The following is a 19,563-nucleotide window of genomic DNA, read 5'->3' on the forward strand; positions in this document are numbered from 1 at the left end:
CAAAACAAAAAACAACAACACCCTATAAAAATGTCAGCCACACAAATGTGTACATATTTTTACATACTCGTATAATACAAGAACAGTGAGTATTTACAACTAGCCAATCAAATTCAGCACAAGGGACAGCGCAAACTCAGCGAGTCAGAATGGGCATCAGTCATAACTATCACAATTACAACAAAATCATGAAGCGAAATTTGGCTAGCAAACTTCGATCCTGGCTTTGACCTGACATTATTCGCCACTTCATTGTGATATTATCTAGGAAAGGTGGACATGGCTTTACTAGGATTCATCATAAGAAGCAGGACTAAACACAGTTTTGTGGGTTTACACAAATTTAAGTTGTTTGGAAAACCAGGTTTAAATTTCTAGAGCAAAACCATCTTTTGAAGATGCTCACCGAGCATCACTTACCAAATATTGTAGACTTTTCACGAGCGGACTCTGACTGTACTTCTGACTGTATGCAGACTTAGACTGTGTGATTTGGACGACGAGTAGTCTGAGACAAATTTAAAAAATCCTATAATCCTAGGCTGAAATTTGTAGTAATTGATCGCCAGTTTGACTGTTGTCAATTATTCACAGACAGCTGATTAATGGCCATTGAGATATTTTTTTCCTCCAAAAAAAACTCTTTCCTGCATTGTGATTTCTCCTACAACAAGTGTCAAAACCAAGAACCAAAAGGAGCGGCGATCCTGATGACACAATTAGCGTGACAATTTCGAACCAAAATGCCGAAATGAGTCAGGTGGACAGTACAGCAAAATCAGAAAGCTAATGAGTAATGGAGGAAAAAGGATTGTTTGTATGGTGTTTTTTTTATTATTGAGGCATGTCACAAACAAATTAAGGCTGTTTTTGTTCGCTGCTACCTACCATTAGCGAGAGAATGCGGGTCTGAACGTGTCCCGGATTGATGAAAACTTTGAACTAATCTTTTTTTGTGTGCGTCAGTTTTTGATTGTCATACAGTCAGACGTTATGATAACAAAGATCCTACAGTGTGACATGGGGATCATGTTCATACAGTCTGGCAAACAACAATCTCAAAAGGACTATTAAAATCGCACAATGTCCGCCTGGCATTAGGGTTCGAGGGAGTTTCTAAAACTGTGCCGATATGCCTCAGACAAGTGCTTGTTTGCTCTGTGCGTTTCCAGACAACTTACATTGTAGTAACACAGTGTCCACAAACTTTTAGACCAGTTTATTGCAGTGTCTATTTTCTTAAACACTGAGAGTGTATGCTTTAAATTCTCTCTAAACACCAGCACTAATGCACAAATGCTCAGTTGTGTAAGTGAGATAATTGTACGTTGCTCTACCAATTGCTGTTAATGTAACCTGTAACTTTTATAAGTTCAGGTAGTCCCAGACTTATGATAAAGATGCGTTTTGATGACCTCATCGTAACTTGAAAATATCGTAGATCAAGACATGGCCTAGCCTACCCAGTAGTAAAGAATGGTGATCATTATGGGGTAGGTTTTTTTAACAGAATTTTGCAATTTACAGTACCACTATATATAAACTATTCGCAAGCGAAGAGTCAAACAGTAAGAAGCACACCTGTAGCTTATGAGACTAATCAGTGTGCTCTGTTTTAGTTTAAGAAGGAGAGAGAAAAGAGCTAGAATTAGGCTTTGAAACAACAAAAACACCGAACAAAATACATGCTCTAAGTCAGGGGTCACCAACATGCCCGCGCCCACGGGCTTTTTCTAAAAATAGCTCACCATGGTGCGACTTACCAGTACGCTGCATCTAATTTTTTTTTTTTGCTATTCTTTTTTAAATCTGTCACGGATAGACCAAGAGTCGGAAACCGGAGTATGGGTAAACACCTTGCCTTTATTTAGTCTGAACATATACAAGGCAGAGGCTTGAGGAGAAGTACGAACTGGAGAGCGGATATAAACCGTAATGCGGGTAGAATCCAGGTATGATCGCAAATGTGAACCTTTAAATGCAAACCTGTCTTGAGCGCTTCCTCCGAAGCGGAACCAGGAGCATGGAAGTAGATCCGACCGCGAGTGAGGTGGAAACGGGACCTTATAAAGAGGAAAAGTAATGGGGAACAGGTGTAGCTGATTAGAGCAGGAAGAGGCTAAGTAAGAGTTAGAGCCTTGGAGGAAGGCGTGGCTGGTGGTTCCCTGACAAAATCACACTTGCATTGGTGTGAATTTAAAAATGACAATATTAAAATATAGATGACGATATATAGATGAATATCATAAATTATTAATAATAACATATAATTAAAGGTATATTGAGCAAATTTGTTATTTCAGAAGTGTGTATCAAACTGGTAGCCCTTTACATTAATCGGTACCCAAGAAGTAGCTCTCAGTTTCAAAAAGGTTGGTGACCCCTGGTCTTAGTCATTCCACAAGGCTTGAGATTCGTACATCCTGGCAACATATGGTACTGCATATATACGCTGCTAAGTTTGCCTGCGATTTTTTCAAAAATTAAAACTACAACAGGAAATTACAGCAACCAATGACTGACACAACAGCTGTAGAAGCAAAATTAAAAATGAAACAAAACCAATAAAAGGTCTTCATTAAACATCTTGCGCTCGTTGCTGATTGGCTACAGCACACATCAGTCTGAGAGAAGGAGGATTAAGTACAGCTGGAGGATGTTTACCAAACCCGAAAGAATCTCTTCATGCTTTTATTCATGCTTATATTTTTCATCAAGGGCATTCATATGTTGTTATTTTAGATATACAAGCAGGAAAGTACATACATCCAGGCAGTTGCATCATATGGTTCTGTTTTATGGAGGATTCACTGTCTTTAGCTGTGTGTGATGGGTTGAGATATCCGACCAGTGGTGGATGTTATTTGTTACTGTACTTAAGTAGCTTTTTAGTGTATCTGTACTTCACTGAAGTTTTTCCATTTGGGAAAACGTTTACTTTAACTTTACCACATTTCAAAGTCAAATTAAGTTACTTTTTACTCAACTACATTTTGCGAAATCAGTTGTTCCTTTTTATTTATTGGATAAAAACGTAACCAGTCAAGCACGCAACAATCCACCAATCAGGGTAGAGCGCACACTCTGTTTTAACTTGTTTTAATTAACAATACTGGATAATTTAGTACATTTGAAGGCAAATAATTTTACTCAATTAAAAATTTTAAGGGAGTCATATTTTACAGAATTAATCTCTACTTTTACTCAAGTACATGGTTTGTGTACTTTGTCCACCACTGTCATAAACATCTGAAAACATTTTTTTTATTCTGTTTGCTGAAGCAGATCTGTGTGCTCTCTAGGATTTCTGTCCACACTATTTATTGACTTGCATCATAACCAGTATATCATAAGACACAATGATTTACTTGAAATAATGCTGAAGACAGATGAAGGCTTTATTTCATAAATTTAATATATTAGTAGTTAACACTTTATTATAACTTTAACAAATAAGAATCAATGAAAACATTTAAACAATACAACTGCTTTTACATGGTTTAATTAATACTGGAAGTCAAAGGCTATTGGAAAACGAGGTTTAAGGGATTTTATGTCTAAGAAATGAACTAGGAAGATATTTATCAATATTTATCATATTTAGATTTTTAGACATCTTAATGAATGTTGTTGGTCAAACCAGACTAATAATGCTAACATTATTGAGCATTCAAACCATCAAAACTCTATCATCTAAAGCATTACTGTATTAAAGATCCATGTAATGCTTATGCAGTGTTAAAGGGGCACTTAATATGAACTCGTAGCAATTTGGTGGGATCAAGATTAATCACTAAATCTCATGCTCGATCATTCAAGCTCTTGGAGTGGCCTTTTAGTTTCCAATAAAGCTCAAATCCCACCATTGTCTATAAAATGTTCCTTTTCAGGATCATTCAGGGCATGAAGTGAAGATTTCTCTATTCTACATTAAATATTTCACTTGAATATAGCACAAGACTCTTATGCCCCATCCAGATCCATTGGCTCTGATCATCATCTCGATGTCTTATTAGTATAAAACCTTTGACCTGCACCAGATCGCGAGTCAGTGTCCGTCTCAGAAGCAGGTTGATGGGATTTTAAATATTTAGCACTTCTCTGTGAGCTCGGTCTGGGTAAATTACAAAGGCGGAAGACCTGTGACAAGTTCCAGAGCAATGCTGCTTTGATGCTCATGTATCAGAATGAAGTTGTGTGTTTGCTATTTGGACTGACTGCCTTCCTGCCAGAGCTGGAGATACTATCTGAAAGCTATTGCTGAAAAATTAAACAGGCTTCGATTGAGAATTGTCAGAGACAGGCTGAATGCTATAGTTCATTTCACATTCTACTTGCCCGCGGCGAAATCTTGTGATCGACACTTAGGGAATAAAGCTATTGTTGATTGGCCCAGTTTGGGCTACTTATGTTACTTAGATATGTCTTCAGAGAGTGTATTGTTAACATTAAGGAGGAAATCACTTACAACACTTTGTGCTAGCAATAAGAAATCAGAGGTCAGAGGAGTATAAGGAAAAGATAATTTAAAAGAAAACTTTTATTGATAAAATTATTTGATGTATATTTATAACAGTAGAATCAGATCCATTGAACTACACGCACCTAAAACAATTAAAAAAGGGCATAAAGGTCAAACAGGGACTTTTAATTTTACAGCTATAAAAATGGATACTAGCATGGCGGTATTACACACAGTAGTAAGTGTCCAGACTCCGTTAATCAAGATGGCCGACAACAGTGTTAGTGCGTGCACGGAACAGCATGTGGTGATGAAGTTTCTTGTGATATCTATAGAGGACTTCAAGCACAGTATGGTGATAAGAACCTTTGTCGTGTAAGACATTTGAATGGTGTAAATGTTTTAAAGATGGCCGTACGTTCGTCAGTGACGATCCCGGTCGTAGTGGTTTCTTGATGATAAAGTGAAGGTGTTCTGACAAATCCTCCTATGCCGTATCTTTCCAAGCATTAGTTAATGTAAAGACTGGGATAAGTGTATAATGTATCAGGGTAGTATGTCAAAAGAGAAATAGTCAAGTCAAGTCAAGTTTATTTGTATAGCGCTTTTCACAACAGACATTGTCTCAAAGCAGCTTTACAGAAATCAGCAGTCAAGGTGAATGGTGTGCATTTATCTCTGATGAGCAAGCCATGGCGACTGTGGCAAGGAAAAACTCCCTTAGATGTAATGAGGAAGAAACCTATACAGTTTCCACTACTTGAAATTTGTTCTCTTATGTCTCTTATGAAACTCAACAATCCCGGTTTGACCTGAACGCCCCTCGTACTTATGGAAACATCTTTATTTTAAAATAAAGCACAGAAATTCAACCCTAATTGACGTCTACTCTGTTTTGTTGACTAAAATGTATTATTGTTATTGTTATTGAAACTATTATGCATTTTTATATGGTCGTTTAATCATTTTGCATCATAAACATTTTACCAGCTGGCTTCTGGTTGCAATATTTGGCTAATGTACTTTTCTTATTTAACAAGTTGATCCAATAGTGACATTTATAACATGAAGGTTTCAGACTGACTGCATTTGGCATTGTGCTAAATGAAACTGCTAACGCGATCTTTGTTAAAAGCCAGGGTCAGAAAATAACCTAAATAGTGGGCTCCTAAGTGTTCCGAAAATTATCTAGAGGTTATGAGTTTAAATCCCAGTGATGCCACAGCTGTGACAGTGTACCCAAGAGAGAAAAATTGGCTATGCACTCTAAGAGGGAGTGGTGACATTCTGTGCTCGTTCTCCTATCAATCTCAGCAACACTAGCCAATCATGGGTGTCTGTGAGCTCATGCACGCAGAAGTGGGCAGATGCCCATTGCTTTCCTCCGAGTGTGTTACAGCAGAAGATCAGAAGGATGATGTTAGGAATGCCTGAGGAAGGAGGAGGAAGTATGTGAAAGCCTTTGCCCTCCCTTGTTGAAAATAGCTGAGTAATAAAGAAGAGCTGCTTTATAGGTGCAAATTGGCCACAACTAAAATTGCAAGAGAAACCATCCAAAAAGCAAAGGGAGCCACGATGAAACAAAACAAAAAACACTACTATATTGTTTTTGGTATAAAACGTTGCAGTTTTCATAAATTCAAATGTCAGAGTATAGCACTGGCAAGCAAAATCTTGTTGTTTTTTTTGGGCTGTTTTCCAGAATTGAGTCATAATAACATCTGACAAATATTCCCAGGCAGCCGCACAATAGCGGAGACAATTGTCTTGAAGCTGCACAATTGTCTTGAACACCTGCACAATTATACACGCCTGGAAATCAACAGCAATCTTCCAGTGCGTCTGTATGAGCTATTTATGAGCATATTTATCATTGTGCAGGTTTATGAGTAATGTCCTTTAGGTCTAGACTGTCTAAAACAAGCAGCCCTGTTGGAGTCAGCTGTGTGACGAGGTGAGAGCCTGATGGCGTGTTTCACATTGAGAGTCCTTGGCGACAGTGCACCACAGATGAGCACTGATACCCTGAGATAGGATGGAGGGCCCTATTGGCAGCTTGGTCACGTCAGCGGTGAACCAGGCTAACGTGCCGTAATCACAGCCTAACAATGAATTCCACGAATAAGGGAGTGCAGGTGTTTTCCTCAGATGGCCTGGGCGTAATTACTGGAGATGCATCATTCCTGATGAGGGCACATTTAACCCTCCTACCCCCTTTTTTCATTGTCACTGGATCGCATGTGTTTACATGTCCACCTTATCTCCCATTGCTCAAAGCTGTTGATAGAGCAATGACATTCTCTTTTTTAGACATTTAATCAATAAAGTCTGTGCAGAAACATTCATACAAATTGACTCACCACTAGTGAAGGATCGTTCATGAACGATTTGTTCATTTTGAACGAGGCTTTAATGTGACTCAGATAAAAGAGTAGTCGCGCATGAGCAAAGCATCCTAAAATCTCTGTTGGTTATGTACAGGAAACAGAACTGAGTAGTTCATCTCACTAGAGTCCTCTGGTCTAAGTTGTTCATTCTTTTGTCACCTGACCACCATAGATGTTATGCAATGCATAAGATGCATAGTTTTTTTTTTTTTGTCTGCATCTTGACAATATTGTTACAATAGTAAAAAATATAATAATATTGTTGCACTAGACAAACAAACCAACCAGACAGACCAGAAGAAGGTGAAGCTACTCATTTTGTTCATCATCATTTGTTCTGCATTTCCATATTTTCATTATTGTAACTACAGTTTGTGCATTTAGACGTGTTTGGGGATCTGCTAATTGTAATTGTAATATTTTCATTTATTTCTGATCAAAGGAACAAAATGAAAAGAAAAGATTTGTTCATTTTTATAAACGAGATTTAAAGAAGTCACTAAAATGATCCGATCTTCCCATCACTAATCGCCACCAATTCCAAAGTGAAGTAAATAAATGGGGGGAATAAAAATATACTGTAAAAAAATTTTCTCTCTTTCTCTATTTTATTATTATTTTTTTTTGCTGTTAACGGACATTCTGCAGTCTACTGAAAAAATTGTTTCTCTGATGTTTGCATGTATGCAGCCACCCATTCCCAACCCTTCTGCCACAAGCTTTTCATGGCAAGCAGCATCACAGACACGTTCTTTCTTCCTCGTCTAATGAAAAGCAGACTATTTCAAGTGTGTCTGGGCTTTGGAGAGAGAACATTGGTTTCTCAGGTTGACAGGCGGAGCCATTTCCCTGGTGAGGAGATATTTCTAGGAGCTCGGTTTTGGAGTGTTGTCTTCAGATGGCAGACCTCAATTGGAGCTTCCGCAAACTGGGTCAGAAGCCAAACTACGTACAAGATTTTTTACTGAAAAGATTTTACACAGGTATGTCCTGTCGTCAGAGAATTTTATACAGCGCAGGCGGTTTCCGGCATGAGTGCACATGACTAGTTTCTTAGCATCTGTTTCAGTCAATAGTATGAATGTAAACAAATTTATTAATGCCATTAACTCTAACGACCTGTAAAAAACGACCATGTTGCATCCAAAAACAGATAACCCTTTAGGAAAGGGGTCTTCAAAAGATGCCCCCCACATTTGGAATGGCCCTCTAAACAATGCCAGAGACATAATTTGAAAATGTTTTTTTTTTTTTTAGATATACAGTATGTTCTTCTTATATCAGTATTTGAACATAAATGTTCAAATTTAAACTGAAATTTCCCTTAGTTATAAACATATGCTTTTTATTTGTTAAATTCACCCACTAACCACATGCATATGCATAACTAAATAAATATTATATTAATAATGCAATTTTCATAAGTTATATACAGTATCATTTGAAAAGTAATGCTCATTTGTCTGTACGGTACAGAACAAAATAATAAACTAAACTAAAATTAGGAGGCATAAATAAATACATTTCAAATCATAATAAAAACTTCACAATAATACTGGTAGTCCCTCCTGAAATTTCTGTTACAGACCGACCCCCAATAAAGAAAAAAGAAAAATGATGTGGCCCTAACAGTAAAAAGTTAGGGGACCCCTGCTTTAGGATTTTTTCTACAGAAGAAGAAAATTAGTCGAAATTCAATTTAGAGCATTAGCATATAGAAAAAAAGCAGCTTCATTTTAATCAATAAAAAAAATCTATTTGTCACATACTCGTACAAAATGTAGTGAAATGCTTTTTATGACTTTCCATGTAAACAGAAAGAGAAACATTAAAAGGGAGAAAAATTAGAAAAAGATTTGAGCCTTGCTCAAGGGCCCTAACAGTGACAGTTGGAAATGGTAGGACTTGAACCCGCAACGTTCTGATCATAAATTACTGTATGCTTGTCACATATACACCACAGCTCAGTGAATTTTCTTACTTCGCATATCCCAGTGGTGTCAGGGTCAGCCATGATACAGTGCCCTAGAGCACAGAGAGCTAAGGGTCTTGCTCAAGGGTCCCAAGAGGGAAATCCTCTGACTTTCTGATCAGTAGGTGGTTAAACACTGAGCTACCACCTCCCCCCATTAGATCTAATTTCTCCTACAAGAACCAACACTGAGTATTCATTTATGACAGGCAGAATATAATACCAAAAACACAGGCTATGTGTTTCTTATGTATGTATTTGTATGCGTCCTAACCTTTGCAGTCAGTAAACATTCTTTATTCACAGTGCAGCTGGAAAATATTGACTTCTCAACAAGCATTTCTCTCTCTGTTATATTGCAAAAGAAAACGGAAGGGTTTTTTTGCTCTTTGCTCTCTACCGAAATAAAATTAAACAAAATGATTTAAAAAAAAAATCTAAAATCTGCTTCACAGCTTCTGTGTGATTTGTCTCAGTAATAACAAATTTAAGTTGTCGTGGATGCATCTCTATGAGCTTTGCACATTTCGATTTTTGGCTCTTTCTTTTAATATTCAGTTTATTTTCCAAAATTAGATAAAGAATGTTGGTGGACAGCAATTTTCAGATCATGGCACAGATGGCATTTCAATTGAATTTAAGTCTGGGATTTGACCAAACTTTACTTTTCTCAAGCCATTTCCTTTGCATTCTTGCCCTGTGCTTAGCTCATTGTTTTGTTGGAACATATTTTGACCTACAGACTAGAACAAATTATCTTCAACTATTTTCAATGTAACTCGATCAAAATTACCAATGGTAATAACAGACTTTGCAGTTTCTACCTTGAAAAACAATTCCAGACTATGATGCTACCACCAGCATGTTTCATCAGAGGAATAATTTGCCTAAGTGCTTTTGGTTTGCACTAAACTTTAATGCCTCAAATGCAGCTTCGTCTGACTAAAATATCTTTTACTAAAAGCATTTACATTTTCTAACCTGGCTTCATGTTGCAATACAGCCTAAAGTAAGGCATTGTATTTACATATATTCTATGCAATCCAATCCAAAATTATACACAAGCAGTAAGCAAGGTTTCGTGCCAATGTTGTCATAGGAATGAGAACTGCGTAAGCCTATTTATCACTTTCCGAATTGTAATTATTGTGCTTTCGTTTTTAACAAGTTTAAAATTAGTTCCATCGCCAACCTAATCCAAATCCAACAAAAACGTGATCCAAGTGGGATCATGAGAAGAGTGAGGAGAACAAGAGTTTTTGGCTGCAGTATAGTCGAATATGTCCTACATTCATGATCAAGGATGCCCTGGTTTTTTATTATTTTTTTTTTCTTATAATATAAAACGCACACTTTATTCACCATTATACAGTGCATCTGGACAGTATTCACAGCGCTTCACATTTTTCACATTTTGTTATGTTACAGCCTTATTCCAAAATGGATTACATTCATTATTTTCCTAAAAAATAAAAATAAAATCACATGTACATAAGTACTCACAGCTTTTGCTCAATACTTTGTTAAAGCTCCTTCTGCACCAATTACAGCCTCAAGTTTTTTTTAAGTATGGTGCTGCAAGCTTGGCACAACTATTTTTGGAAGATGTTCAATTGAGTCCAAGTCTGGATTTTGGCTGAGTCATTTGAGGACATTCACAGAGTCGTCCCCTAGCCACTTCTTTGTTATCTTGGATGCGTGCTTAGGGTCATTGTTCTGTTAAAAGATAAACCCTCACCTGCGCTCTGGAGCAGGTATTGATCATGGATGTTTCTGTAATTTGCTGCCTTCATCTTTCCCTCGATCCTGACTGGTCTCTCAGTTCCTGTCACTGAAAATCATCCCCACAGCATGATGCTGCCACCACCATGCTTCACTGTACGGATGGTATTGCCCAGGTGATGAGCGGTGCCTGGTTTCCTCCAGACAGGCACTTGGCATTCAGCGATCATGTTTCTCATGGTCTAAAAGTCCTTTAGGTGCCTTTTGGCAAACTCCAGGTGGGCTGTCATGTGCCTTTTACTGAGGAGTGGCTTCTGTTTGGCCACGCTACCATACAGACCACCAGAGCTCTTTCAGAGTGACCATAGGGTTCTTGATCAGATTGCTCAGTTCGGCCAGGCAGCCTTTTCTAGGAAGGGTCCTGGTGATTCCAATTTTTTTCCATTTGTGGGTGATGGAGGCCACTGGGCTCATTGGGACCTTCAATGCTGCAGAACCCTTCCCCAGATCTGTGCCTCAAAACAATCCGATCTCAGAGGTCTACAGACAATTACAAGACTTCATGGCTTGGTTTGTGCTCTGACATCCACTGTTAACTGTGGGATCTTATATATACAGTTGGGTGCCTTTTCAAATCATGTCCAGTCAAGTTGTAGAAACATCTCAAGGATGATCAGTAGAAACAGGATGCACCTGAGAACATAAGTGTCATGGCAAAGTCTGTGAATATTTATGTACATGTGATTTCTTTTTTTTTTTTTTTTTTAATAAATGTGCATAGATTTCAAACAAACTTCTTTCACCTTGTCATTATGGAGTATTGTTTGTAGAATTTTGAGGAAAATAATAAATTGAATACATTTTGGAATAAGACTGTAACATAAAATGTGAAAAAGTGAAACTCTGTGAATACTTTCCGGATGCACTGTAACCCGTTTCTAACATTACCAGCATTGGGGAAGGGAAGGTGGGTAAAGAGGTGCTTTATGCTTGTCATATGTACGAGGTGGTATCAAAGTTTCGATATTAGCTCTGTTTACAAAAAAAACTTACTTTAATTATCTACGTTTACACACCATCACCTTCACAGCGATACAGCGTTCCTGCCACTTCTGGAATGTGCCCTGGAAGTCTTCTTTTCAATGCTTGTCAATAGTCTCGAAACCACCGTGTACTTTACAGCACAGTGTAACATTTTTTTTTTGTATATCTTAGCGACATTAAAAAAGTTGGGGGGGGTCAGCCATGATACAACACCCCTGGAGCACAGAGGGTTAAGGGCCTTGTTTAAGGGCCCAAGAGTGGCAGATTGGCGATACATTGGATTGAGCCCCTGACTTTCTGGTCTGTAACCCGGAGACTTCCCTGAGCATGTTGGTGGATCAGTAGATAAGATGTTGGCCTTCTACTTAGAAGGTCATGGGTTGAAATCCCCAAATCACCAAGCTGTCACGGCTGGGCCCTTGAGCATGGCCCTTAAACCTCAATTTGTCAGCTGTATAACTGAGATAAGTTGCTCTGGATAAGGCCAAATGCTGTACATTTTTTCGGGCCAACTGCACAAAAAAAAAAAAACTTTGTTCTCATGTATATCTGGTGAATCTGAACCTTATTGAAAACTTTTTTATTTTAAGAATTCAACATCATTTATCCCATCTACCTCATATTTATCGTATCTTAGCTCTGTTTACTCTTTATTTATGTTAATGTTAACTCTTGCTGTCTCACAGTCTTGTTATTTTGTATATCGTGTATGTGGAAGATTGACAATTAAGCTTAAGTTAAGTTACTGTTGTGAGTCTGTCACAAAATTATGGCGTTTAGGCATTTTCCCATTGCTGTTGTTTTTTTTATTTAAGGTGTAAATACAACTATTATCGACCATAGAAATTGAATCCATTTACAATGTTCAACACAAACGCTTATTTCAACTGAGTTATTAATCTGACTATTCAAGGATTATTAACTTGAATGTAAATGTAGCTCCAGAAACGGGCAAAGAAATACAAAAAATATAGATTGTACTCTACAAAAATACCCACAGACAGACAAAAAAGAAGTAGATAGAGTGGAGAGAATGAGAGAGTGAAAGGGATGAATAGGGAAAAGGCGAGCACAAACCCCTGTGGATCTCCTCTAAGGACCTCTGCAGTACAACTACTATTTACAAGCGTAGCCCCTTTGCCTTCTGGGATACAGCACTATATATAGATATTGAAGGACTCAACTGTCCTGAAGGAAATTAGGGGTTTCAAGCATTGCAGGATCGGAAACTTGATAACCTCATCCTGCAGACCGATCGCCCCGAGAGACACCGAAACCATAGCGTGCTTTGCAAAACCTTTGTATCGTTCATCATGTAGGAAATGACATTCACTGATACGCCCCATGAGGAATGCATTACTGTGGTGGTTACAAAAATCAGGACAAATAGGTGTATATACACACATGCACACACAAATTTGTATTTTCATGAACACAAACATAAATGATTATTCTGTCTCAAGCGGTTCAAACAGTGCGTTATAAAATTATTTCATGAGTCTTTGTTTTTTTTTAATAATTAGGCCATAAAAAAGATTTTATTTTCATAATTTATATTGCGCTTTTGTTTCTGACCCACCAAGCACTTATTCCATGACCTTTTGGCATTAACGAGATCAACCTGCACTGGAAATAGAAATACACAATTATTTAAATTGGTACCTAAGAAAAAAAAAAAAATAATAAGTCAAATAAGTAATAACTCTCTAAAAGGCCACAGAGGCACAACACTGTGATCGTTGTCTCAGAGTGCGAACGGATGTGCTATTCCCTGGGCTAATCCAGGCTGGTCTTGATAAAATAATATTAAAAAAAAAGGTAAATAATTAGTATCTAACACACAGGAAAGTGTTTTCCTGACATTTGAATTGGTTAAATCCCAGTGTTGGGGTTTTAAAAAAAAAAAAATAATAAATAAATAAATAAATAAAAAGCTGTGGCTTATTAAGAACTCTGTCGACATAATTTGTTACGGAAAAATTATCTTCTGTAAAAAAAATAAAAAAATAAAAAAATAAATAGTCATACCCGTAATAACATATATGTACAGTATATTATATAAATTACACATATATACTTTGTTATAACCTCTGCTGCCATTTTCATCCTCCCCTTTGGCACCTAAATTTAGAAGATAGACAGATCATAGTGTGATAGGAGGGAAGGAAGGGATAAAGTAGAGGTTGAAAAATAAGCAAACTAGGAGAACGAGGCAGCAAATCAAAAAGGTGGTGATATGTTGGGGGGGGGGTGCTGTGCTGTAGGGGGCTTATGTAGTGACGGGTCAGGATTGAACACAAAGTCGATAGCGCTGCAAAGTGCAATCACAATATGTCTGCAGATTCAGATCAGTGTGATCAATGCCGCAGCCAGCAGGTCGCAGCGGCCAGATGAAATTGAAATGGTTTATGCGGGGAGAATCCTTGAAGGTTTTACGCTCCTCCCCACCCCCTATCCCATTCTGCGATCGTCTCCGCACAAGTCTCCACCACATGGTTTCTCTCTCTCTTCAATCCGATTCATGCTAATGGGTTTCTGTAGAATCTCGGGTCTGTCCGAGAACATGATTTCCATGCTAATCAGTGACTCAGAGACATGCATCTTACCTCTGTCAATAGAAAATCATTTGGTTTGTTCTGTTTACATGTGACCGAGACGTAGCACGTGTTGAGAACTACATTTAAAGCTGTATAGGGAATCTGTATCATTATCCACTTGCTTAACATGCTAGCCAGTTAGTGATTAGCAGGGGGTGTATTTTAAAAAGTCACTATTTTAAGTATACATTTGGGCATTGGTCATCTGGGGTGTCTGTTTCCCCTCAGTGTACAACTTCTATTTAGTGCTCTGTGCAGGGGCGGAACTAGAAAAGTATTTATTGGGTGGTAAGGGGGTGGCATTCAAATTATGAGCGGTGGCAACACAGCAGCAAGTACCTTTGCATAAATCTTGTGGATTAAAGGAATGATATACATATTAGGTGTAAACACTGCAGCGCATATTTTAAGGTCTATTGGTCTATTAAAATTAAATAAAGACTGATGTGTGATTGACTTTACCTGAACCTGATATCTAGTTTGGAAAGACATATTAAATGAGATGCTAAGGAATATTTAACTTAAGGTAAATGTAACTGTTTTTTTGAGTTCTACACAAACCTCTGTGCCAAGTTTCATTTACTGAGCAGGACAGACAATACAGATTATATATAGATACGAAGCCTCAATGTATCAAGCAGTGGTTTACTTAAGTCAAAAACACATAACAAGTACACAAAAACCACATTTAAATCAACATATCGATGGACACCTCTAAATGTTTTGTTGTCATGTGACTGGAATTGTCAAAAGTTCTGAAGACGCAAACATACTTTTGAAAATAGTTTAGAGTTAAGTTGTCATTCATGTGAAGATCTTATAAAAATTAATAGAATAGCCTTTATTTGTCACATACATTACAGCAAAGTGAAATTCGTTCTTTGCATAGCCCAGCTTACTCGGAATCTGGGGTCAGACATGATACGGAGCCCCAGGAGCAAAGAGGGTTAAGGGCCTTGCTCAGGGGGCACAAGGGTGGCAGATTGGCGATACCGGGAGTTAAACCCGACTTCCTATCAGTAACCCAGCACCTTAACCACTAAGCTACCACTCCCCTCTAACTATAACTATAACTATATAGTTATACAAAATAACTATAGTTATTATAGTAATAACTATAACTATAATAATATATAACATACTTACTTACACTTAGAGTAATTTGTTTGTGATCTGTATTTAGTCCAGTTGCATTGAATGTGTGATTTACTTAAACAAAGCAGTTCATAAGAGTCATTTGTTTGGAATATGTTTTAATAGAAAGACTAGAATATTTATGGGTATATGTTTTTTTTATCATCACATTGAAGTGCCACTTCTGTAAGTTGGTTAAGGAAACTGATTAAATACATATTTTATATATTAGGATACCAGTGCTGGAGTGGCAGATAGGGTGGCAATGCTTTATCTTAGGGTGGCACTGGCCCCTGGCTCTGTGTCATGGCTAGCATGCTAACAATATTCACCATGTTCCCTTTACCTCTCTGACAGGCTAGACAAAAGAATGAGATACATGAGATTAATTTGTGTGGTAAAAAATGCAGAATATATATAATTTTTTTTACCAAAATTTCAAAATCTAATTGTTTTAGAATTTTTGACTTACAGTTCATGCGGTAAAGGTGTGTTAATAACTGCAATAGCATAGACCCTGCATGAGGCGGATGCAAGTCAGTTAAATAATAATGCAAACATACGACACTGAGGCAGGGAAGCACAAAAGTAACAAAGAAACCATAACCTGGACATAAAAACAATCAAAAGACAACAATAAAAATAACCATGGAAGACGAACGCGAGACGAACTGTGAGGTGCGAGATAAAACACAAATAGATGTGCTAATTAACCCTTAACCTGAAACAGGTGCAGAGATCAGCGACAAGGTGTGGTTGCTGATTGGAAGAAGGGTCCCTGAGCATAATCCTGATGCATTATGATCGTCAGTGCATAAATTCGCAACAGAAGTTTGCAGACACATGAGTTGTTGAGATGTCAGTTTCTTTTTATAACTGAATATTTAAAATTTGGGTTTATCTTCAGTAGCCATTTTAGCGTTTTGGAGCAAAATCCATGGAACACTGGATGTAGGTTGGATTACACCCTGGATAGTTCATGGTTTTCATTCAGCTTTATTCATAGTGAGCTTTTAACAATGGACTTTGTCCCAAAGCAACTTTACATAGAAAAAATGAGGTTAAAAGTTGTATCGAAGAATGTATAAGTTTAGAACTCACTGAGATGACATGAGGAAGAAACATTGAGAGGAACCAGACTCAAAAGGGAGCCCGTCCTCATCTGGGTGGCAACAAATGTCCATGCAAAGTCAGGTCCTATACCATTGTAGTTGACTGTTGTAGTTGACAGTATGAATCCATCTTAAAAGTTCTTGAGTTCGCTCTAACTTCATGGATCTTAAGGATGAATATGAAACCATCCCCAGCTGCACAGTGTGGTCTCTATCCTGTCCATTGAATAGAACTCCATCCAGAGGTAGGGACTCGGGATGAATCAGGCAGGTCCAAAGAGAAGAATGGGACAGGATTACTGGCCACTGGTACCTCAGGAACATGTTTAACTTGAATCACCAATCACGATGCATATATCCAAATCCAGGAGCAAGTCAGGGTTGTCAAATCCACATTCCAGTGTGGAAATTAGACCCTAGTTAAGCCACCCAATGCACCACCCATTAAAATAACAATTCAAATCATAGTTGACTACAATGCTATGATCAGCAACCATGACACAAATAAACTATCACCTAATAAATCAATAGATTTGTGATAAATAGACTTTACTATGCCGATAACTATTTTGGTTTATTTATATCCGTACTGACACATTTTAAACCATAGTATATTTGTGTTTACAACTGGCAACCTCTGGATGCTTTTCAGAGTTCCATTAGTGCTCCTATTATAGCCTTGTACCTAGGATGTGGGCATAAATGACCAAAAAAAAAGGCAATCAAACTCTTGTTGTGCCATAAAACCGTCTCAAGTGCTCTTTGGTGTGTATGTGTGTGTGAAATATTGGCAACGAAATAGCATTAAGCTGAAAAAGATAGAGAGAGAGATGTTGTTATTTGCAAGTAGAGCAATGATTTAGAAAGGGGAACCGCTATATATTCATTCCTGCCTGTATTACTTATGGGGATATAATTGAGTTAAATGAGGTGTGGATTAGATGGATGGTTGCGTAGTTTTCCATGTTTATTCTGGCATATGCGTTGCTGACGCGTGGCATGTTGCATTTGAGCTGCCTTCCGGGTCATGCACATACACACATGCAGAATAATCGCTTTGCTTATGCGCTCCCTCTCTGTGTCCTCGTTTTATCCAAGGCGTGTTTAATGGCAAACATTTAGCCAGCAAATTTGTCGAGTTTTGTCTTTCTCTGTTGTTTAATGCTGGCCTTTACTGCCTTGATGCGACAGTGGCTATGGCACTACGCCTAGCTGTATTTTGGTCTCTTGCCCGACACCGTTTCAGTGTCCATGGCTCCATCCCACCTTTGCCAAGGTGACTGTATTGATTCGCTCGGACTGGGAAATGCATGCCTACCTCTCAAACTCCCACAGAACTTTTTATTTGGCTAGTCGTCTCCTCCAGTTACTTTTCTCTATTACCTGCACACCATACCACCTTCCAGCTCTGGCACAATTGCGGTCAGGACACAGTTTATTTTTTTCAGTTTACTTGAAATCTGCAATCATCGTATTCCATTTTTAGGCCCTATTTCCTGTTAAAATAACCTCCATTCTTCTTGGAAGATGTTCCACTAGATTTTGGCCACATCTACACTAATCTGGATTAATTCGAAATCAGTGTTTTCTTCTAAAAAAAAACGCTCTGCATACACACTTTAATTTTCAATTGTTTTTCAAAAGTTTGTCATCCACACTGAAGTCTGAAAACGCATATGTCCCTGTACTGTGCGTGAGCGAAACCTGAGACGCTTCGTAATTTTTGCCTGCCGCTAATTTACAGTGAATTTCGGCTCTTTTAGAGGTGCATTCAGAACCTCCGTGTTTACAGACTGTGACACGAAAACAGTGTTTTCAAATTTATCCACTTTGGAAAACATTTTCTTTGACTGAAAACAGCATCCCAGTGTGGACAGAAGGCCAAACTGGAGAGAAAATACTGCGTTTTTAAATGAAAACGTATTAGTATGGACATGGCATTTGGAGTGTGCTTGTGGAGATTTATGTTCATTTAGACACAAGTGTGTTTGTAAAGTCAGATACTGATGTAGGAGAAGTGAGGAGGCCTGGGGTGCAGTCAATCAGTTCATCTCAAAGGTGTTCAACAGGCGCATTGATACAGGTTTTTCCAAAGGCATCCTGTACTATCCAACAGTGTGGTAACAGTTTGTGAAAGAACCACATATGGCTAAAAATGTCAGGTGTCCAAAGACTTTGGCCACTCAGTGTAAAATTGCTTCTATTCTTGAGCATTTAAACCACCCAGTCCATCCTTAAGATGTCTCCTTCACACACAAGAGTCTCCTTCATGCCACCCAGGCAAAGACTCAACATGTCTTAAAATAGGGCTATCCAGTGCTCCCCCATGCATTAGGATTTATATAATTACCTCTCTATGTCAACTCACAATGTCTGCACATAGGGTGGAGATTCTTGTTGATTCTTACCCTTAAGTGCATTTTAGGGGGAAATCATAAATGCTGCATGGCATAAAAGCAGCTTCTTGAAGTTCTGTCTGAGTGAGCAGATGTATGGGAATGCCAAGGATGCGGATCCTGTAAATCCAGTGTGTCGGACGTCTCCCAGCATTGACACACACACACACACACACACACACACACACACACACACACACACACACACACACACACACACACACACACACACACACACACACACACACTGCTGGATTCCAATAGTGCTTACACCACTGTGTTGTCAAAATCTGACTGTAGTTAAATAATTTTCCTTTTTCTGTTACAACTTTTTATAGAGAACTGACCTGATGGATGCTCTACATAATCTAAAACTAAAATAAATAAATTAAAACCTGTTATTATTAAAATTGATGCATACTTAGTTATAAGAAAGGGGTCTGTAGGTTTCCATTCATTGTGCTTAGTGGTTGCAAGATGACAAGCTGTGTTTTTTATGTCTAATTAATAGAAAGGTTAAAAAAGGCTGGTAAGCAAATCTTTTCTTAGTACTTTTTTCTTATGTTTGTTATAAACATATGATGTCATGATTAAGGCTATGGACTATATTTCCCATCAGCCACTGCACCTCCATGTTTCCAGTCACATGCTATACTTATTATCTACACCTGTTTCCTTTTTCACCTAAATAATGTCACTATTTATTCTCTGGAGTCTGTGTTTCTAAATGTCTTGCT

The 19,563-nt window shown here is 38.0% G+C and overlaps 1 protein-coding gene across 1 annotated transcript in view; it reads left to right on the forward strand.

The window, feature by feature from the left end:
- The window catches only part of gabbr2 (gamma-aminobutyric acid (GABA) B receptor, 2), a 250,323-nt gene that overhangs the window by 84,737 nt on the left and 146,023 nt on the right, over positions 1 to 19,563 (forward strand). The gene's annotated exons all lie outside the window — the stretch shown is intronic.

This window comes from Silurus aristotelis (genome assembly GCF_946808225.1).
Source record: "Silurus aristotelis genome assembly, chromosome: 21".
Lineage (NCBI taxonomy): Eukaryota > Metazoa > Chordata > Actinopteri > Siluriformes > Siluridae > Silurus > Silurus aristotelis.